This window comes from Canis lupus, chromosome 23, assembly GCF_048164855.1.
Source record: "Canis lupus baileyi chromosome 23, mCanLup2.hap1, whole genome shotgun sequence".
NCBI lineage: Eukaryota > Metazoa > Chordata > Mammalia > Carnivora > Canidae > Canis > Canis lupus.
Genome location: NC_132860.1, coordinates 50,676,748 through 50,699,580, shown reverse-complemented (window position 1 = coordinate 50,699,580; position 22,833 = coordinate 50,676,748). Strand labels below are relative to the sequence as shown.

General features: G+C 36.4%; 1 pseudogene; it reads left to right on the top strand.

Annotated features, from left to right (window-relative positions):
- The window catches only part of LOC140615219 (U1 small nuclear ribonucleoprotein C-like), a 101,623-nt pseudogene that overhangs the window by 71,450 nt on the left and 7,340 nt on the right, over nucleotides 1–22,833 (top strand).

Below are 22,833 nucleotides of genomic sequence, written 5' to 3'. Positions count from 1 at the left end.
GTATGACCTGAGATGTCATAGCCATCATCAATCATCCTGTTGAAAGTCCCTCCACTACTCCCTGACCCCCACATTATTATAGCCTTCATTCAAACAATTTGGAGAAGAGTTCTGCATGGTTGAGGGGAAGGGGACAAGGAATGGATTCTGGAGTAGGATAAATCCTTCCAGAATGGAGTTTTCTGAAAGGTAGAAAGAGCTCCGCATGGGGAAATTTTGGTGAAGGTAACACCTGGAGGCAAAAACGCTAGGAACAGAAAATAGTTTGTATCTTTGTAGGCTCGCCTAGTAGTTTTGCAGAGAATCAAAGGGAAGAGTGCTGCACAATGTCCTCTTTAGCAAGTACTTGCACCTTTGAAAGCAGGTTCACCTTTGAAAGCAGGTTCTCTTAACTAAGTGACCTGTAGAGTATATCCTTCTCACAAAGACAAGGATTAATTTTCCTCTGAGAAAACACAGGCTGGTCTGGTAATAAAAGGAAAGGGTCTTTCTCCTTGGATTTCTTGTATTTTGTCCTTTGTGAACAACAGACGACCCCATTATTATGCTGAAAAGCATTTTGCCCTTTATCACCAGACCAGAAACTTGGCTGAATCACAAGAAAAACCATGCTAGTTTTCAATGGCTGTTCTTTTTGGCACTAGGAGGAATGGTACCAACTATGATTAAATTATTTTGATTATTGGCTTCCCACTGATGGAGACAATGAGAGGTGATTCTTGCCAATTCATCCTATTGCATATAAGACTGTTTTTGCAAAAATAGCATTATATTGAACGTGTTGCTTTGTAGTCTAAGAAAAAAAAAGAACACTTGGCAACATAGCTGACATTTCCTCATGTCATTGATAACATTATTTTAAGTGGCCATGCACTATTTCATAAGTGTTAAATAATTTGGCCAGATTCTCTATTGTTGCCTTTTAAACAGTTGCCAATCTTGTAACATTATAAAAAATCGTGTAATGAAATTTCTTTTTGATAAATCCTTGTGCAGCTTCATGGTCATTTTTTTAGGATGACTTCCCAGAAGTGGATTTGCTTGAGTAAGCATATATTGAAGTCTTTTGATAATTGTCACAAAAATATACTCTAAAAAGTTACCTTGATCAATTTATATTCCCTTCAACAGTACAAGAAAATATGTTTCTTTATATTTTTGTCATTAAAATTTTAAGTGTAGGGGAAAGCATGAACATTTAAATAAAACTTTCTATTTGATTATATCTTTTTCAATATTGAAACTATTTAATGGGATAGGGACACTGTCTTCTTGATTTTTTGTCTTCAGTTCTTAACACAATGCCTGGCATATAGTAAATATTCAATAAATACATGTTGAATTAGAAAGCAAGAGAAAGAAAACAGACAATATTACCAATATCTAGGCATGTACTTCACATACTTCCTTCAATTTTTCAGTCTGGTTACTTTGTTGTAAACTATGATCTCATTAAATTTTTAAGATCTACTTTTTCAAAGCTATGCTTATTAGTATACTTTTTCTAAATATGGCTTAAAATGTAGAAGAAAAGCAAAATAATTATAGTATATGGTTTCAATTCCCTTTTTAGAGAAAATCTTTTGCTCCTATGACCTTTATGCTGCTGTTAACATTTCTTTCTCTCTGTTTAAAATCCCAATTATGTAGATTATTGGATCAAGGAAATATATCTTTTGTTTGGGATATGTATATATCCAAAGACTTAGAAATCTCTTCATTTTTTTGAAACTTACAGTAAAAATAAATGAGCTTGGACAGATCATAAATAGAAATATCTTTGTTGTTGATTGAGTGCAATTAAAATTTTGCCATCGTAATAGTAGTTACAGCTATGTATTCAAATGAAGAAATGCCTGCAAGGGCAAGAGTCTTTAGATTGATACTCTACTGCTACTTGACTGTCTCAGTTGTCTTACAGACCCTGTAGTGTTGAGTAAAATAATTGTCTATTTACACAGGCAAAGCAATTTCTGACTCCAAGGTCACTTGCAGTTTATAGAAAAGAGAACTTTTGAAGTTTTATAGAAACAACACCCATTTGAGAGCCATGGGGAATAATACAGATTCTCTAGGCAGAATACTTCTAGCAGATCCCCCAATTCTGTTAGGAGGTTTGTAGACTTAAAATGTTCATCTCATCTCACTAAAGAAGGCATTATTGTTTTGTTAACTGATGTATGTACTGCAAGTATAATAAACAGTGCCTGTTCTTTTTCCAGCAACTTTTCTAGTGGTATGAAACCAGAATCAAGAGCAGGAGGAATGCTGAAAAATTCACAAATATGTGGAGATTGAACAATAAATTCTTGAACAAGTGGGTCAAAGAGGAAATAAAAAGGGAAATCAAAAATACCTTGAAACAAACAAAAATGGAAATACAAAATTCCAAACTTACGGGGTGTTGCAGAAGCAGTACTAAGAAAGTTCAGAGCTATAGAAGCATACATTCAAAAGAAAGAAAAATCACAAAAATCCCCAATAACCTACCTTAATGTCTCAAGGAACTAGAGAGTAAGAACACACTTAAGTCCAAAGTTATCAGAAGGAAGGAAATAACAAAGGCCAGAGTGGACTTATTTAGGAAGCTTTATATTCTAATACTGGTCTCCTGGAGGTTGTAACTTTCTAACAGATCATTTTCTTTGGCTTTAGCCTCAGAATAATGGAAAAGTTCTGAAATTCAAATACAAAAACCAAAAGTTTTTTCTTAAGTGTGTAGCAAGTTTGTTTTATGTCAAAACTATTTCATTCTGATATGATACTATTTATAGTTTTTATCATTCCACTTTGCTAGAATATGTATAAACTTTGCTGCAAAGATAATGTGTTTGATCATGGAAATCCCTAGACCTGGTGGGAATGTTATATAATTACAATAAAAGCATCAATTATGTTCCTAATATCTGAAAAAATATTAATTCTAAAAACATGCAGTCTTAGGTTTTAGTACTCTGGATTGGAACTTTGTTGGCTTCCGTGGAATATCATCTCTTAGCTGAAAGTGCAAGACTGAGAACTAGAATCTTAAGAATATAGGAAGATATAAATTTCAAGAATAGAAGAGGCCTATTTGCTTTCTCACTCTAACTTACTCCCATCCTCCAAATGTGAATATACTGAATCACCCATGATAATAATAGGACTTTCAGAACATGCAGTTGGTATTGGCTCCTTCTGAGCTAAATCAGTGCTTGACATTAGCTGGAGCTGAGGGAAGTGAGGTTAGGTTCAAGGCATCATCCAGAAAGAATTCTGTCATTAGAACAAAACATTGCATCTCTGGAGTCTGTCTTATGACTATTTTTATGTAGTCTTTTTCTTTTCCTCCTTCCAAAAGCAGGAGCATGCTTCTTGCTAGTCCATCAGGACCAAGGTTAATTCATTGTAAGTGAAGGAAAAATTCCTTGCCTTCACTTACTTTGGTAGCCCAGGCATTAGAAATTTAGACTCACTCTTGACTGGCTGAACTATTAATTCAGCTCTTGAAACAAATCTTAAATTAATATCTGGGCAATCCCTAATTCAATGACTTAAGATCAAAAATAGGGAACACTGCTTAATACCTGCTGTTTCAAAGAGATCGTGACAAAATTCTTTAGAAAGTTATTTTAGCTTTTGAATCTCAATTTTCTTATCTGTAAATGGTGTGAATAATAATAATCCTCCTTCAAGTTGTACAGGTTAAATGAATTAATATAGAGTAAGACATTGGAATGATGCTCGGCACATATGAGTGAGGATAAATCACATTCCTTATACCTTCCAAACTTGTCAGACTTGTTCTTAGCCTAAATTTACTTATACCTTCTCCTTATGCCATGGGATGGCCCTCCATCATTGCTATGGTTGCAATAAATGAATCCTTCCTTTTGTCCAAGCAAAGTTTCTCTTGTTCTGAGATAATTTTATCTTGCTTTATTAGTTCAGTGCTTCTTGAATTTAATTACACTTGCCTGGTCTTTTCCAGGTGTCCTGGATTCAACTTTATTACCAAAATACTTTAATTTTGAATATTTAATTATAGAATAAAGGCTTTTTATTCTTTTTTTTTTTTAAATAAAGAATCATACATATATCATTAGTAACCAGCAATTTGTTGATTATTTTGGAGGAAAAAGGACTTTTTCAATGTCTTATTGTGTCAGTAAGTAAGGTTAGCTCTGATTAGGAAAATGCACTGTGTTTTTGACCATATATCTCAGATGATTCCTCCTTGTATTTGTGTACTGATACTGCTTACAGAGTTTCATGTGTGTAACTACATGTGACCCTTACTAAATGGATCTTTACTTTTCAGATGAAGGGGCTGAGGGCTGGACCAGTTGGGTAATTTGTCTAACTAAGCCATGACAACACAGAATCTGGAATCCCGTAGCTTTATGACTCCAGGCCCTGGGTTGTGTATTACATTCTCAATTCTCTCTTTTCAAAAAGTATAACTGTTGATAAGTGCCAATTACCTAAAACTTAAGAAGGTTATGGTATACTATGTACCTTGAAATGAAATTTGAAATATTTTCCCAGTAATGATCCCAAGTATATTCCTATACTAGAAAGCTATAGTAATTCCCATCCCATTAAAGCCATCATAGGAAGGAGGACTTTATTTTTATTATGGAAAATGAACCTCCTGAAAGACAACATAAAACATGGTGTTTGGTAAACTCTTCAGTCTGAAGGGAGGAAAAGTTTTATTTTTCTTAAAAGAACTAATTTTTGGAATTTATATTATTGATTTTTCCTCTAACCACAAAATTAGTCTAAACACTATCTCATTAAAACAGAATTTATGTATGTAGATACACTGTGGAGTTTTGCCTTTTATGCTTGTACTCAGAGGCAAAGGTACCTTAAAATTGTTTTTTTTTTTTAAAGATTTCTCGTTACCAATGTTTTCTTTTTTTTTTTAAATTTTTATTTATTTATGATAGTCACATACAGAGAGAGAGAGAGAGAGAGAGAGAGGCAGAGACACAGGCAGAGGGAGAAGCAGGCTCCATGCACCGGGAGCCCGATGCCGGATTCGATCCCGGGTCTCCAGGATCGCGCCTTGGGCCAAAGGCAGGCGCCAAACCGCTGCGCCACCCAGGGATCCCCCTTAAAATTATTAATAAAGATTTACAGACTTCCTGCCCTGAGCACCTCCATCAAATAGCCCAACAGTGCATCACCCTGGCGAAAAAAGGTGGTTGACCAAATCAATGTTTTGTTTTACAGTTTTCCTAAGGATGGCTCAAATAGACTGCTTTTTCTGTTACTGTGTTGTAAAATCTTTACTGAAGCACACTCAAAATTCCATTTAGTATGTAGCTCTGGAAATAGAGAACAGAGGTTTTTGCTAATGTAGAGCAACTTGATGTTGTTGGAAGTGCTGTTGAAATGAACTCATTTTGAAACATAGAAAGTATGTTTTTCAGGGTCATTTCTGCTGTAATTTTTGCTTACTAAGCTATCTCCCTAACTCAAATTATTAATTCTTCGAGGACAGGTGTTGAGTCTTACTGATCTCTGTATTCACAGATGCTAGCACAGAAAATGGCACAGAGTGAGTATTTAGGAAAAACTTGCTGATTGGATGTAGTTCAAAAAAACTCCAGGAGTTTATAAAACTTCTTATGTTAATTTTATTTTTGTAATATTACTTCTTTGTATGCGAAGTATGCAAAGTAAGATTCTGAGGAGGACAAGGTAAGAGATGAAATATTAATCCAAAGTATATGCAGGATTCTGTTAGGTCATAAAGAAGTATTTAACCCAGCTTGGGTAGAAAGGTGTGTGTGTGTGTGTTGCCTCCTGAAGAAAATGATACTTGAGTTTTGAAAGATACAGAGTCATTAGGCAGATATAGAAGATAGAAAAGTATATGTCATGGCAGGAACAGCAAACACAAAGAGGGATGAATTAGCACAATGGAGGAGATGCTCCGCTTATGATTTCTCTCCATCTTCATCCCTTTATATTATTTTCTCATCTATTCATCTAATCTTCAAGCATTTTGCATGTATTTTATCTCAAACATTTCTATAGTCTTTCTTATTCTTAGTTTTATTTTTGTCATAATTCAAATTTTTTAGTCTTTAATTCCCTGTTACATCTTATTTTTTATTTAATAGATTTTAGCTTTAAACAATAACCTTTTCTGTCCTTCAGTTTTATGGCTTTTGATCCACTAATCCTATTGATGTTTATCTTTAATTTCACCTATTTCATCCTATTTTTTTAAAGATTTTATTTATATTCATGAGAGACACACACACACACACACACAGAGAGAGAGAGAGAGAGAGAGGCAGAGACACAGGCAGAGGGAGAAGCAGGTTCCATGCAGGGAGCCTGACGTGGGACTTGATCCCGGGACTCCAGGATCACGCCCTGGGCCGAAGGCAGGCGCCAAACCACTGAGCCACCCAGGGATCCACCTCATCCTATTATGTAATGACTCCTAATCTCTTATCTTTATTTGCATTCATGTGCTCATTCTTCATTTCTAATTTCTATTTTTCTCCTAGCACACACTCAATTCAGTTTTAATCTTTCCTAATTTTGTAATCCACTCTTTATTTTTTTAATATTCTTTTTCTATATCCTTTAATATCCTGCTTTAGTTTTGTTTGCTTTCAAAGTAGCAGCAGGAAGTGTGGCCATGAGGGTGATAGCCAGCACATACCCATTTACTGGGGAGGCTGGCAACTTCTTTGCCATCTGTGATAACCCTACTCCAAACTCATTGCATTATCACCCCCACTTTCATATGCATTCTTTTCCTAGTCAATCTCAGACATCTCACCTGTCAGTAAATGCTAGACTGGAGTCCCAAACTTGCTGATGTTCATCCAATGATTACCTCACTTAAAGCAATCATTTTTCTATGAACTAAAATGTTTGTTCAGGTTAAAATCTTAAGGGCAAAGTTCTCTGTCATCTGCCAAGCAGTAAAACTCTCAAATACTGTAAGCAGCAGACTCACCCTCAGGTTCTTAAATGTGTTAAAATGTGAAGCCTTATGTTCAGTAGGAGAAATGAAGTTGTGCATTAGGCATGTGCTCTTTGGGCTGCAGAGCTTATCTGGACAAGGATGTCCAGAGTAGAATGTAGTGGTGTCATCCTGAGAGCTGCAGAATGAAGTCTTCTGCCTGAAGTCATGCCTTATAGGGTTAATGACATTCAAACTAGTAGAAAATTTAAGGCTTGTTTTTTAGAGACCTGTTTCTCCCTAATCAGCTATTGTTTCTTCTAAGACTCCATTAATCAATCCATTAGCTGTCTCTGCACAAGCCTGGAATCCAGGTCAACTGGTAGAGTTCTGGCCTATGAACAAACAAGACCCTGCATTCCTATTCCAAGATAAGAGCCCAAAACCCTATCTATTTTATGCCCATAGCCCATTTACCCTGAGGCAACCTCCTGATGTCAGAGACTAAATTTTGCTTTGTTCTGACATTAAGGTTCCTCCTCAAAGTGAACATGGCATATATGTTACATATATGTTTGCTTAATGTGTATGCTCCATCTTTTCTCATGAATAGACGTAAGTTTCCCAGACCTTTTCCATCAATACGTATGTAATCTCAACCCCTATGTTTATAAAAAACTTGTTCTAACCTCAGTGAGGGGAGTAGATCTGGGAATGCTCCCCTGTTTTCTTGTTGAGCTACTCTTCTGATTATAAAACTTTCTCTGCTTCAAACCTGGTGACTTTGAGACTGGCTTACTGTGCATCAGACACATGAATTTGATTTCAGTTAGGTAACACCCCCACTGCTTCCATGCTCTGCTTTTGTTCATTATCGCCAGGCATTGTCTCCCTGTGGGTTGGGATTGGACCACAGAGAGGAATGGAATGAAAGAAAAAAACAACAGACTCCTACCTATGTGAGTCTGACTTCTTATGCCTCTTCTGGATTTGTTACTTTTGCTTTTATAAAATCCCTTTTTTCTTCATTGAAGTTAATTTTCTTTGAGTTCATTGAGGTTTTTCTTCATGTGTGTATCTTGTTTAAGATACCCATATCTATTCCAAAATTATAGAGATGATCTACATTTTCTTCTAAAAGTTGTAAATGTGCAAAGTTACAGAACTTCAGAGAAAACTTTTGTCAAAATTAGCACCCTGAGAGGGCAAAAGTGGAACCTGACACTTAGGATATCTGAGCAGATGTACTTGAAATCTTGAATTCCTAAATTCTCCTGAATCCTTGTGGTCTACAAAATTAGCCCATTCATCCCTTTGGAAGATACACCCTCCACTCCTTGCTTGAAGGGTCTGCAAAGTCTTCCAGAGGCCAATGCCTTGTAAAAATTTCTCCTCCTCAGGAACTGACCTCCCTTCTTTTGACTACCATACTAGCAATAACATAAAATCTTAGCATAAACTAACTAGGGAAATGTTAGAACTGCTAAGAATGAGAAATTATACACTAAAGGAGTTAGTACCTGATTAACATAAAAAGGCAAGAAGAAGAGTTAACCCTGAGGGTACTGGATGCTGGGGGCAACTAGAAAGCTAGTTAAGATCACAGTGTCAATCTTGGGCACTCTGCTTTAACATGTTGCTGAGATGGCTCTTGAATGCTTGGAAAAAGCAATAATTCTCATAAATGAAATAGACATGCCCAAACTGCTATGGATAACTGTGAAGGAAGCAATCAAAAGTCTCAGAACAAGCTCAATTGGGCCCATTTGGCTGACAGTTTTCCTTGGGAGGGCCCAAAGATTATTCCATTTTCCAAGCTGGTAAGGAATGTACTGGCGAGGGGACCAACAGTTGAAGAGCTCAGGAATGGTTCATATGGTTGGAGATGCTATTATGCAGGGACGTCCTAAGTAATAACAGGTTGGGGGGGTGATAGGAACTTAGAGCAATAGAGGACAGTAGCAATACTTCATTTTCATAACCAAGGTGGATCTAATTACCAAAATGGACAGCAAGGTTAGAAGGGCAGGGAGTTTTGACTCAAGGGATACATAAAGATGACTTAGAGAAGCATGGTTTTCCTAGAAGCAAGATAGATGGGCAGTCAACAAGGGTACTGCTTAATGTATATAATAATCAAGAAGGGATAAAGGCAGCTGAGGTGAGCCTGTGTGTTGAGCCTTCCCAAAGGTAAATCTATGACTCCTTGGCCAATTTCCAGACATGAGCCAGTTTTCATACTCAGAATTAAAATGAGTGATCATATCCCTTGAGGAAAGACCCTGAAACATCACAGCAAACTCTCCTAGTTTTTCCCAAAGGTATTTAGTCATCTACCTAGGTAATTGTGCATCAGGAAAAGTGAATAGTTTTGAGAGCTGTTGTAGACAGCACCACAGTTGATTTGCAAAGGCCTGGGGATTCAAATCACTCTCATGGATTTCTGTTAGAGTGGGAGTACTATGGTTGTTTCTAATAAAGGAGTTTTAGATAGATGTTAAACATACCAGTTCCACAATTTTGTGTTTTAACTGTTCAGTCTAGTACATTTATGTAATAAATCACAATAAATGATTACTATATAATTATGCCCATTTTTACTATTTTAGTTTTTGCTTTCTATTTAGTTCTGATTTTTCTTTTTTTCTTTTTTTCTTTTTTCTGATTTTTCTTTTGCCTATTTCTCAAATAAGTAGTTTCTACCTTGTCCTCTATATAGCAATAAACTCTATGTATTTTCTCAACAGGCAGCCTAGACTTTTTAGCCTAAGCTGAAATGTTGAAAGAATTTTACCTTCATCTTAAAACAGCTTAGGGCATTTTAACTCATCTTGCTTAACTAAATTGTACATTTTTATCCCCTAAGATTTTAGTTCTTTTTTTAACGTTTATTATCAATATTCATTAGACTTATTCATTAGACTTATCCACACATTTAAAATTTTTCTTTCTTTACCATTCCTCTCCTTTGACCACCTTTCTAGAATGTTCTTTCTTTTAGAAGTGCACATTTAAAAAGTTTCTTTAAGGACGATTTGGTGGTAAAATTCTCAGTTTTATACAAAAATGTCAGTTCTTGTTCTTGAACCATATATTTGCTGGGTATCCAATGCTATGCATGTGTATGTGCACACACAGTTTTTAATCCCACATTTTTACTTAGGATAATAATGTGATACGAACATTATATATGTTCCCAAATAATCTCAAAAATGATAAAGTGACTGTTTAATATTCTATTTTATGGATAAGCTATGATTTATTTAAATAATCTCCAAATATTTATTATATAGGTAGTTTCTAGCTTTTTACTATTTTAATTAATACTGTAGCAAACATTCTTGTACATAAATCTTTGTCTTCATTTCTGAATGTTTCCATAGGGAATATTACTAGAAGTAGAATTTCTGGGTCAGAATATCTCAACTTTATCAATTTGGTTTAATTTTATTCCTCCCTCCATCATACATCTCCAATGGGGCTCTGGAATCACTGTTTAAATTAAAATTTTTACTTATGTCAAAATAAAACCTGCACATGATGAAAACATTAAATACTGTGGAAGGATTTAAAATGAGAAGGAACAGACCTCTATTCTACTTCTCTCTTGTTAGAGTTATTAATTTTTTAAATCATAATTCTAATTACATCAACATTTCAAAATAGTTTGTATATTTAGCACTAGTGCATATCTTTCCTCTTTATTAATGAGGGTTTCATTTATTTATTTATGAGAGAGAGAGAGAGAGAGAGAGAGAGAGAGAGGCAGAGACCCAGGCAGAGGGAGAAGCAGGCTCCATGCAGGGAGCCAGTTGTGGGACTCGATCCCGGGACTCCAGGATCATGCCCTGGGCTGAAGGCACACACTCAACTGCTGAGCTGCCCAGGCATCCCCCATTCTATGTCTTTTGATTAGATAATCTGTTTATATTTAAAGTAATTATTGATAGGTAAGGCTTAATAATTGCCATTTTGTTAATTGCTTTCTAGTTGTTTTGTAGATCCATTTTTCCTTGTTTCTTACTTTGCTGTTTGTGTGTGTGTGTGTGTGTGTGTGTGTGTGTGTGTGTTTTAATGTCTGGTTATCAGTATGCCTTGATTTTTTTTTATCATATTCTTTTGTACAATTGCTATGGGTTTTTTTCTTGTGGCTACCATGAGGCTTACATAAAATATCTTAAACTTGCAACATTTAATTTTAAACTGTTAACAGTTTAACTTCAATAGAATTCCAAAACTTTATACTTCTTTCCCTTCTCACAGTTTTTTTATTATTACTGTTATAATTTATATATTTTTATACTGCATAACTAATAATAGATTATTATAATATGGTATTTTTACTATGCTCATTTTTAAACTTTTAAACTAGAGTTGTAAATGAATTATATACCATCAGTACCAAATTATAGAATTCAATCTTGACTATATATTTATTGTTATCAGTGAGTTTTACTTTACCTTTTTGTGTCACTGTGATCCTAATTAGTATTCTTTCACTTCCACTCAAAGAAACCCCTTTATCATGTCTTATAAGGCAAATCTAGTGAACTCCTCATGAACTACCTCAGCTTTGTTTGGGAAAATCTTATTTCCTGATTCATTTTTAAAGGACAGCTTCATTGGGAATAGTATTCTTGGATGGCCTTTTTTTTTTTTCTTTCAATATGATGGAAATATCATTCCATTCTCTCCTGACCTGAAATATTTGTTGAGAAATCCACCAATAGTTTTATAGATAACTTCTCTTTTTCCCCTGCTATTCTTACAATTATTTCTCTGTGTTTGACTTTGGACTGATTATAATGTGTCTCAGTGTAGCCCTATACAGATTTAAACTATTCGAAGTCTTTTGGGACTTACGGAGCTGAATGCCCATTTCTCTCCCTGGGAGACAACTCAGAAGCTGAAGCCATTTTGCTTTAAGTATACTTTCTGCCCCTTTCTCTTTCTCCTTCTGAAATGACCATAATGTAAATATTGTTTCTTTTTATTGTGTCCTGTAAGTCTAACAGGCTTTCTTCACTCTTTTTTATTCTTTTTTCTTTTTCTTCCTCTATCTGTATAATTTCTAATGTTCTATTCTCCAGGTCATTGATTCTTTCTTCTGCATGGTCAAGTTTGTTTTTAAAACTCTATTGAATTTTTCAGTTCAGATATTGTATTTTTCACCTGTAAGATTTCTGTTTGGTGTTTTTTGATGGTCTCCATAGCTTTCTAGAATTTCTCATTTTGTTCATGCATTGTTTTTCTAATTTAATTTGGTTGTCTGTGTGTTCTTATAGTTCATTAAACTTTAAGAGGATTACTTTGAATTCTTTGTTTGATACTTCATAGATCTCCATTTCTTTAAGATCAGTTATTAGACTTTATTAATTTACTTTGGTGGTATTATATTTACCTGGCTTTTAATGGTACCTCATTACTTACATTAGTATCTGTGCATTCGAGTAATTGGGTTCCTCTTCCAGACTTTACACTGCTTTGGCAGAGATGAATCTTCACCAGCCAGCCCAGTTCGGTTTCTGGGCATATCTTCTGGTAATGTCCTTGGGCAGGTAGGGCCTGCGCTTATGGTCTATTTTTAGGTGAGGCAACTGTTTGAGATCTGAGGATGGGGATGGGGAAGGTGTGTCATTAGCTGAGAACAGTTGTATAGGACTTCTGGCTTGGTTCTCCACCCAAGTGAGGTATACGATGGGTTTGATGGTAGCCTGGATTCTCCAGTCAGGCCTGGCAGGAGGACAGCGGGATGGAGCCAGGGCCTGTATGGTTCATTGTTTGGTGACCTAAATCAGGCAAGACTGTGCACTAAATTCCCTGGACTACCGGTTTTGCTCTGCGGATGGGGAAAGCCATAGGCTGTGATCTCTGTTTAAGTGCCTTCAAACAAGGCTGTAACCATGCAATCTAATTAGGTTCCATGGTTAGGTGGGTTGGAGGTGGTATTTAGTAATCAGATGGGCTGTACATTAACCCCAAGAAACGAAAGGAGGCAAAGAGGGACCCTCCCAACACAGACCAGGTGAAAAGAGGACCCAAGAAGCCAGGAGAAGCAAGGGCATTTTCTCCCAAACCAGGTTTAGCCAAGGATAATGCTCCAAAGAAAGATGACAAGAACCAAAGACCTTATAAGAGTCAAGATCAAGTGAAGCTGGGAAGGCTCCCAACAGCCAGACAAGGTGACACAGGCCATTCACAGTGCCACTGTCTCCAGTGGGAAGTCAAAGGTCAAAATCAGAAGAAGCACCCAAGATGGTGAGGCCCATAGGAAAAGAAATGCTGGGAGTGAGAGTTTAAAATCCATCATCCCCAAAGGCAAGAATGGTGCTACTCTCCAGACAAAAAGAAGGAAACCAATGTACCTAAAGAGGTCTTGCCCAAGCAAAGGCCTCTGTTTCTCCTAGGGGCAGTGGGTCTAAGACCATGCCTGAATCCCTGTCCAGGAAGACAGAGGCTTCCACGCACCTGAAAAGCCTGGCATGCCCACGAAAGTTTCATCATACAAATTGACCAGTAAGAAGGCAGAAACTGAAAATTAGAGCTGGGGTGAAGAGAGACTGCGATTCTGCTTGCGTTTTATTCCCCCAAAAAACCATCACTCTATTTATTTCATTGTAACCTACTTATCAATAAGGACCTCCATGCCCCAAAAAAGGATAAGCAACTCTAAAGCGGATAAATTAAAGCTCTTTGTTCATTATCTTAATTCAAGCTAACTTGTGCCCCAAGTTCTCTGCCTGAACAGGTTCACTGACTTTGCTCTACAAACTATCAGCTTTTCCTGCTCTTCGTTTGGTTAGAGCACCACTGGGCCCCACAGCTTCCAGGGTGTTCTTGCCAACCCTGTGGTCAGATGGGCCTGGGAGCCACACTGAGTGGGTGAGGTTGTATCTCAGCATCCTTGCCTAAGTTTGAAGGGGAGAGGCTAGGTAACTCCCAATGTTCCAAATAGCTCTTCAGTTGTGGGGAAGGGCTGGGAGCTACCCATAGTCTTGGAAATGAATTCATGCCTCGTACTGTGCATATCATGGAAATCCTCCACATCTGGTACTGGGTGATTGGCTCTACCCACTCACCTTTCATCTTGAGCATTGCTGAGTTACATGGCTTCCAGGTGTTCCCACCAGCCCCTCTGGTCAGATATCGCCAGTAGACACTTTTCATAGCTGGTGGGGCTGTGACTTAACTCCTTGCCTAGGTGTGGGTAAACTGGGCCCTAAGGCTGGAAAAACTACTTGTTTATGAATCTTAATTGAGGAGATCTGCATCTGCCAAGTTCCTTGTCAGAGAGTGCCTCCAAAATGGTTCTCAGATGAGCAAAACTATTGTTTGGGATTACTAGTTGGGCACAGTAGGTATGAATGAAGTCTGATAAGATTCATATGCTGGTTTTCACAGCCTTTCCCCAATTCTCTATGGTAGTCAGATTTCTGGTGATTGAGTCCTAGAGTCTCCTGCAATCCCCATGGGGTCTGGTAGTGTGGTGGCTTCCACAAAGCAATTCACAATGCTGAGGTCTGGTTGCCCCCCCACCCGTGGGTTCTCTTTTCCACTAAAGAAGTTGGAAGTTCAAGCTCTCTGTGGCCTAAAGGACTATATTCCAATTCCTTGTATTCTAGCATACAAAACAATCCACAGAATGACTGCCTCATTTCCCACAATTTTTTTTTATCATGGCTTGCATTTTCCTAGCACCAATATTTTGCTCACACCTATTTCCCAACATACATTTCTCCTTCCATTTTCTTCACTAAGGATTTTTTTTTAATGTTAGGATTTGATGCCTATGGGTATGTGGTTTTTTTTTTTTTTTTTGACTCATCACTTTTCCACATTATCTATTGATTTTCTGTTAGAATAAAAACTTGCTTTTAATATAGTTTTGTTACAATTATTGGCAAAATAATAATTAGTTGTTAAGTGTTTATACTATGCTTATACAAATCTTATTCACTGTTGAGTATTACTATGATTATGTTTCCTTTCTCTGAAGGTTAAACTAATTTCCTGGCTTATTCTTTTGCATAGTTTTCTTTGTATCCATTACTAGTTCTTCTCATCTTTTGGGTGCTTCATGGTATAATTTTCCAAAGTCACTTCTGATCCTCAATCAGTTTCAATTTACTTTTCTTTCTGAAACAAACCCTCAGTTCTCTGGTCTAGGTGGATTGTTCCCTATGCCTGTTGAACAGCTTTTACCTTAATCTCTTTGCTGTTTTTCTTTAAATTCCTTCTGCTATTCCCCCAGATAGGGCCTTGGTCACTAAGATTCTAAGTAATTTGTTTCTATATGCTTCTTTAGTATGAAATTTGAGAGTGAATAAAATTTCCTGTAACTTTGAGGATCCCTGATTGCTAAATTCTCATAAAGGAAGATTTTACTGCAGGAAAGTTAGCATGTTTCAAAAACTGTGAGGACAACCTTCACTTAACAAAAAGACATTAGCTGAAACTGAGTTTTAAACAATTCGTTAAGGGATGTCTGGGTAGCTCAGCGGTTGGGTGTCTGCCTTTGGCTCAGGGCATGATCCCCGGACCAGGGATTGAGTCCCACATCAGGATCCCCGTGGGGAGCCTTCTTCTCCCTCTGCCTATGTGTCTACCTCTCTCTTTGTCTCTCATAAATAAATAAATAAAATCTTTAAAAAAAAGAAAAAGAAGTGTTTTGTTAAAAAAAAAAACCACATTTCATTAACAAAGGAATTTGGAACTTGTAATTCTTCAGTTTTTAGATGAAGGAAGTAACTACTGTTTTCTATAACCCTTTGTCCTCATATTAGATAATTTTCCTTGTGATAAAGATGACATAGATCCTGTATTTACTTTGATGACTAGTGGCCAAAAGAAGCAATCCTAAAGTCCAATGAACAAAGGTAAGATTATTGTGGGACAGTTTCCTCTCTAGATCACTTAAATGGATTAATAAAAAGAATATTCACTGCCTACAGTTATATCACCTTAGCCATGGATGGGCTGATTTTAACTTTTTATGAGAGTATAAAATTCATTTTTCACCTTTAAGTCCCCTTAAGTTGTCCCCATTGTACAATGAAATAGCTGAGGGATGAAATGTCTTCAGAATCAGTATTTGTACATGTATGTATTATATGAGGAAAGAGGAAATAAGCAAGGTTTTTCTAAATGGTTTAAGTTCCTGACCATTATTTTTCACTTTTTTTGAGTTTTCAATAGCAGACCTCTGAGGGTAATGTGTGTTGGTGGAAAAAAGTATGGAAAACACATGTGTTTCTGTTTCTAAATCGATCAGTATTATTTTATCTTTTGTGTGATGTTGCTAGAGATGCTTTTATCCTATAAGGAGATCTTTAAAGCATAACTTTATAGAAGCAATTCTATTTTTTTCTATCTTATGGTCTGCTGCAAATCAGTAGCATTTTGTAGTATCCCCCATGATCATCTTCCTCCCTCCTTGCCTTCATATTTCACCCTGTTCTTCCTTTCGATTTAACAGATATTTCTAGAGGTTCTACTATGTCCCAGGTGATATTCTATATATTAGGGATATAATGGAGAGAAAGAAATGACACTGACTCCAGGATTTTTATTTTTACTTTATTTATTTATTTATTTATTTATTTATGTATTTATTTATTTACTCACTCCAGGATTTTTATATTCAATTAGAGGCAAGGTGGAAAATTAGAGTGGTCAGACTTCATAGAGGTCCACCAATTTCCCCTAAAGTAAAAATACTAGTAGTCTTTGTCTAGACATCTCAAAAATTTATTGGTCTGAAAATATTCATCTGACAATTGGGAAATTCTTTGAAGGTTCTACCCCTTGACTGAGATGACATTAAAATATTTTCATTTTCCCGTGGACTCCAAAGGATAATGCCGGGCTTTCTGATTTTCTCTTCTATATGCTTTTGGATGGATCATCACACACAATATAATTACATAGGGACTTAACCAACTTTCCCCTAAACTAGCAATTCTTCCAGAGTTTTCCATTTTTGCCACTCCTCTCCATCACTAAGACTTGAAATTCCTTGCAGTTTTACTGGAATCAACCTTGAGTCTTCATTTACCTTACCAGTTTATTTTCATTCATTCACCAAAGCCTGACTATTCTTCTTTCATTTGTCTATTCTTTATCTCATCATATCTACAGTATCTCTATAAACAGCCTATTAGTTGGTATGGCTCTGCTTCCAATTAGAGTTTTTTCTGCCATTAAATCCTGGCACAGGTCCTCCTTCCTAAAGAAATTATCCAAATCTACTCATGTTTATTTATTTGTTTTATTTTTTTTAAATTTAAATTCAACTAGCCAACATATACCATATCATTAGTCTCAGATGTACTGTTCACCAATTTATCAGTTGTTCATAACACACAGTGCTCATTACATCATGTGCCCTCCTTAATGCCCATCACCCACTCACCCCATCCCCCCACCCACCTCCCTTCCAGCAACCCTCAGTCTATTTCCTACAGTTAAGAGTCTTTCATGGGTTTTCTCCTTCTTTGACGACTTCTCATTCAGTTTTTTATCCCTTCCCCTGTGATCCTCTGCACTGTTTCCTATATTCAACATGTGAGTGAAATAATATGATAATTCATTCTCTGATTAACTTATTTCACTCAGCATAATACACTCTAGTTCTATCCACATCGATGCAAATGGTAAGCATTCATTCTTTCTGATGGCTGGGTAATATTCCATTGTATATATAGACCACATCTTCTTTATCCATTCATCTGTCGAAGGACATCGAGGCTCCTTCCACACTTCCACAGTTTGGCTATTGTGGACATTGCTGCTATGAATATTGGGGTGCAGATGTCTCGGCTTTTCACTACATTTCTATCTTTGGGGTAAATCCCCAGTAGTGCAATTGCTGGGTCATAGGGTAGCTCTATTTTTAACTTCTTGAGAAACCTCCATACTCTTCCAGAGTGGCTGCACCAGCTTGCATTCCCACCACCAGTGTAAACGGGTTCCCTTTCTCTGCATCCTTGCCAGAATTTGTTGTTTCCTGTCTTGTTAATTTTAGCCATTCTGATTGGCGTGAGGTGCTACTATCTCATTGTTGTTTTGATTTGTATTTCTTTGATGCCAAGTGATGTTGAACATTTTTTCGTGTGTCTGTTAGCCATTTGTAGATCTTCTTTGGAGACATGTTGATTCATGTCTTGACTGGATTATTTGTTTTTTGGGTATTGAGTTTGATAGTTTCTTTATAGATCTTGGATACTAGCACTATATCTGACATGTCATTTGCAAATACCTTCTCCCATTCTGTAGGTTGTCTTTTAGTTTTGTTGACTGTTTCCTTTGCTGTGCAGATGCCTTTTTCTTGATGAAGTCTTAATAGTTTGTTATTGTTTTTATTTCCCTTGCCTTTGGAGATGTGGCTAGCAAGAAGTTGCTGCAGCTGAGGTAAAAAAGGTTGCTGTCTGTGCGAGATCTCCTCTAGGATTTTGATGGATTCCTGTCTCACATTTAAGTCTTTCATTCATTTTGAGTTCATCTTTATGTATGATGTGAGGAAATGGTGTAGTTTCATTCTTCTGTACATGACTGTTCAATTGCCCCAGACCATTTATTGAACAGACTTTTCCATTTGATAGTCTTTCCTCCTTTGTCAATGATGGGTTGACCATACTGTTGAGGGTCCGTTTCTGGGTTCTCTATTCTATTCCATTGATCAATGTGTCTGTTTTTGTGCCAGTACCATGTTGTACTTGGTGATTACAGCTTTGTAATAGAATTTGAGCTCAGGCATTATGATGCCATAGCTTTGGTTCCCTTTTTCAATATTCCTATGGCTATTTAGGCCTTTCTGGTTCCATACAAATTTTAGGATTATTTTTTTCCAACTCTGTGAACAATGTGGATGGCATTTTGATAGGAATTGCACTGGATGTATAAATTGCTCTGGGTAGCATAGACATTTTAATAATATTTATTCTTCCAATCCATGAGCATGGAATGTTTTTCCATTTCCTTGTGTCTTCCTCAATTTCTTTCATAAGTGTTCTATAGTTTTTAGAGTACAGATGCTTTACCTTTTTGGTTAAATTTATTCCTAGGTATCTTATGGTTTTTTGTGCAGTTGTAAATGGGATTGATTCCTTAATTTATCTTTCTTCAGTCTCATTGTTAGTGTTTAGAAATGCATCTGACTTCTGTGCATTGATTTTGTATCCTGCCATGCCACTGAATTGCTGTATGAGTTCTAGCAATCTTGGGGTGGAGTCTTTTGGGTTTTCCACATAAAGCATCATGTCATCTTCAAAAAGTGAGAGTTTGAATTCTTCTTTGCTAATTTGAATGCCTTTTATTTCTTTTTATTGTCTGATTCCTGAGGCTAGGACTTCTAGTACTATGTTGAATAACAGTGGTGAGAGTGGACATCCTTTTCATGTTCTTACCTTAGGGGAAGAGCTCTCAGTTTTTCCCCATTGTGAATGATATTTGCTCTGGGGTTTTCACATATAGATTTTATGATATTGAGGTATGTTGCCTTTATCCCTACACTGTGGAGAGTTTTAAACAAATGCTTTTTTTTTTTTGCATCCATTGAGAGGGTTATATGGTTTTTGTCCTTTCTTATATTAATGTGATATATCATGTTGATTGATTTGTGAATGTTGAATCACCCTTGGAGCCCAGGAATAAATCCCATTTGGTTGTGGTAAATAATCCTTTTAAGGTACTGTTGGATCCTATTGGCTAGTATCTTGGTGAAAATTTTGGAACTCATTGTCATCATGGATATCGATCTGTAATTCTCCTTAATGGAGTTTATCTTGTTTGGGGATCAAGGTAATATTAGTCATAGAATGAGTTTGGAGGCTTTCTTTCCATTTCTATTTGTTGAAATGTTTTCAGAAATAGGTGTTAGTTCTTCTTTACATGTTTGGTAGAATTCCCCTGGAAAGCCATCTGGCCCTGGACTCCTATTTGTTGGGAAATTTTTGATTACTGTTTCGATTTCCTTGCTGGTTATGGGTCTGTTAAGGTTTTCCATTTCTTCCTGTTTCAGTTTTTGGTAGTTTATAAGTTTCTAGGAATGTTTCCATTTCTTGCAAATTGCCTAATTTGTTGACATATTGTTGCTTATAATATGTTCCTAAAACTATTTGTATTTCCTTGGTGTTAGCCATGATCTCCCCTCTTTCATTCATGATTTTATTAACTTGGGTCCTTTCTCTTTTCTTTTTGATAAATCTGGCTGGGGTTTATCAATCTTATTAACTCTTTCAAAGAACCAGCTTCTAATTTCATTGATCTGTTCTGCTGTTCTTCTGGTTTATATTTCATTGAGTTCTGGTTTATATTTCATTGAGCTCTAATCTCTGTTATTTCTCTTCTCTTGCTTGGTTTAGGCTTTATTTGCTGTTCTCTAGCTTCTGTAGGTGTAAAGTTGGCTTGTGTATTTGAGAAAACTTTGTATTGCTATATACTTCCCTCTTAGGACTGCCTCTGCTGTATCCCAAAGGTTTTGAACAGTTGTGTTTTCATTTTCATTTGTTTCCATGAATTTTTTTTGGTTAGCCCATTCATTCTTTAGTAAATGCTCTTTAATCTCCAAGTTTGTGAATTCCTTCCAAATTCCCTTTTGTGCTTGAGTTCAAGTTTCAAAGCATTGTGGTCTGAAAATATGCAGGGAATAATCCCAATATTTTGGTATCATTTGAGACCTATTTGTGACCCAGTCAGTATATGATCTATTTGGAGAATGTTCCATGTGCACTTGAGAAGAATGTGTATTTTGTGGGTTTAGGATGGAATGCTCTGTATATATCTGTGAAATCCATCTTGTCCTCTGTGTCATTCAAAGCCCTTGTTTCTTTGGTGATCTTCTGCTTAAATGATTGCTGTGAGTGGGCTGTTAAAATCCCCTATTATTGTATTATTATCTATGTGTTTCTTCAATTTGGTTATTAATTGGTTTATATATTTGACTGTTCCCAAGTTAGGAGCATGAATATTTATAATGATCAGATCTTTTTGTTGGATAGACCTTTATATAATGTCCCTCTTCATCCCTTAAGGGATGAACATCTAATTTGTCTGATATGAGGATTGCTACCCCAGCTTTCTTTTGGGGTCCATTAGCATGATCAATTATTCTTCACTCTCTCATTTTCAATCTGGAAGTGTCTTTGGGTCTAAAATGAGTCTCTCATATACAGCATATGGATGGGTCTTGCTTTTTTCCAGTCCGATACCCTGTGTCTTTTAATTGGAACATTTAGCACATTTACATTCAGAGCAACTTTTGAAAGATATGAATTTAGTGCCATTGTATTACCTGTAGAGTGTCTGTTTCTGTAGATTGTCTCTGTTTCTTTCTGGTCTGTGTTTCTTTTGGGGTCTCTCTTCACTTACAGGATTCCCCTTAATATTTCTTTCAGGGCTCTGTCATAGTGATCACAAATTCTTTTAGTTTCTGTCTGTCCTGGAAGCTCTTGATCTCTCCTTTCATTCTGAGTGACAGCCTTGCTGGATAAATATTCTTGGCTGCATGTTTTTCTTATTTAACACCCTGAATATATCATGCCAGCCCTTTCTGGCCTTCCAGATCTTTGTAGATAGGTCTGTTGCCAGTCTAATGTTTCTACCATTGTACGTTAAGAACCTCTTCTCTCAAGCTGCCTTCAGGATTTTCTCTTTATTTCTGAAATTTGCAAGCTTCAGTATGATATATTGAGCTGTTCATCTACTTTTATTGATTTTTGGGTAGGGTCCTCTCTACTTCTTAGACTAGAATGCCTTTTTCCTTCCCCAGATTAGGGATGTTCTGAGCTATGATTTGCTCAAATATACCTGCTGTCTCCCCCCCGCCCCACTCTTTTTCTTCCTTTAGGACCCCAATAAGTCTAATATTGTTTTGCTTTATGATATTACTTATTTTTCAAAGCCTTCTTTCATGGTCCATTAATTGCTTATTTCTCTTTTCCTTATATTTCTTCCTTTCCATGAATTTGTCTTCTATGTCATTTGCTATCTCTTCTGCCTTATTTACCCTAGCTGTTAGAGCAACCACTTGAGACTGCATCTCAGAGTATTTTAAAGTTATGCCTGATTTTATTTCTGCACCAAAATATTCCCTAGTGTCCTTAATGCTTTTTTTTTTCAAACCCAGCTAGTAATTTTATAATTGTTATCCTGAATTCCAGCTCTGACATTTTACTTATATCTACCTCAATTAGATCTGTGGCAGACTACTACCTCTGGTTCTTTTGTTGTAAATTTCTCCTTCTAGTCATTTTGCCCAGTGAAAAATGGATGGATGAATGAATGAACAAAATAAAAAAAATCAATGACAACCCAAGCAAAATGCACACTAGACAAATCCAAAGAGATCTGAAATGAAACAAGAAAAGAACAATAAAGAAAAACAGCCAAGGCAGTGGGGAGAGAATATAATCTTCCAGGTGGACAAAACAGGGTGATCCACCTGGCCCTGGGATTTTCATCTGTTTGTTAGAAGACACTAAATTCCAAAATTGTAAAGAAAGCAAAACTTATATACATACAGAAATAAACTTGAATGAAAGGAAGCCAAAAATGAAGAATATATCTATAAAAAGTAAATGTAAAAAATGAAAGTTAAAAAAGTCTTAAAAACAAAGAGTTGATAAATAACTAGCTGAGAAAGAAAAAAGAAAAAAGAAAAAGAATAGTTTAAACTGAAAGATGAACAAATCATGAGAAAAAAACCTAGAATTCTATATATTATCTTCCCTTAGCCCTGGTGTTTTGCAGTCCTGTGTGCTCTGCAAACTTGGTGTTTGCCTATTGTTTCAGCTAGTATTCCAGGAGAGGGGTTGCTGCACTGATTCTTAGGTGTCTGCTTGGGCAGAGTTGCACCACCCCTTGCCAGGGGACTTGGCTCAGCATGGGCCACTTCTGGTGGCTCTATGTGGGTTTTGTTC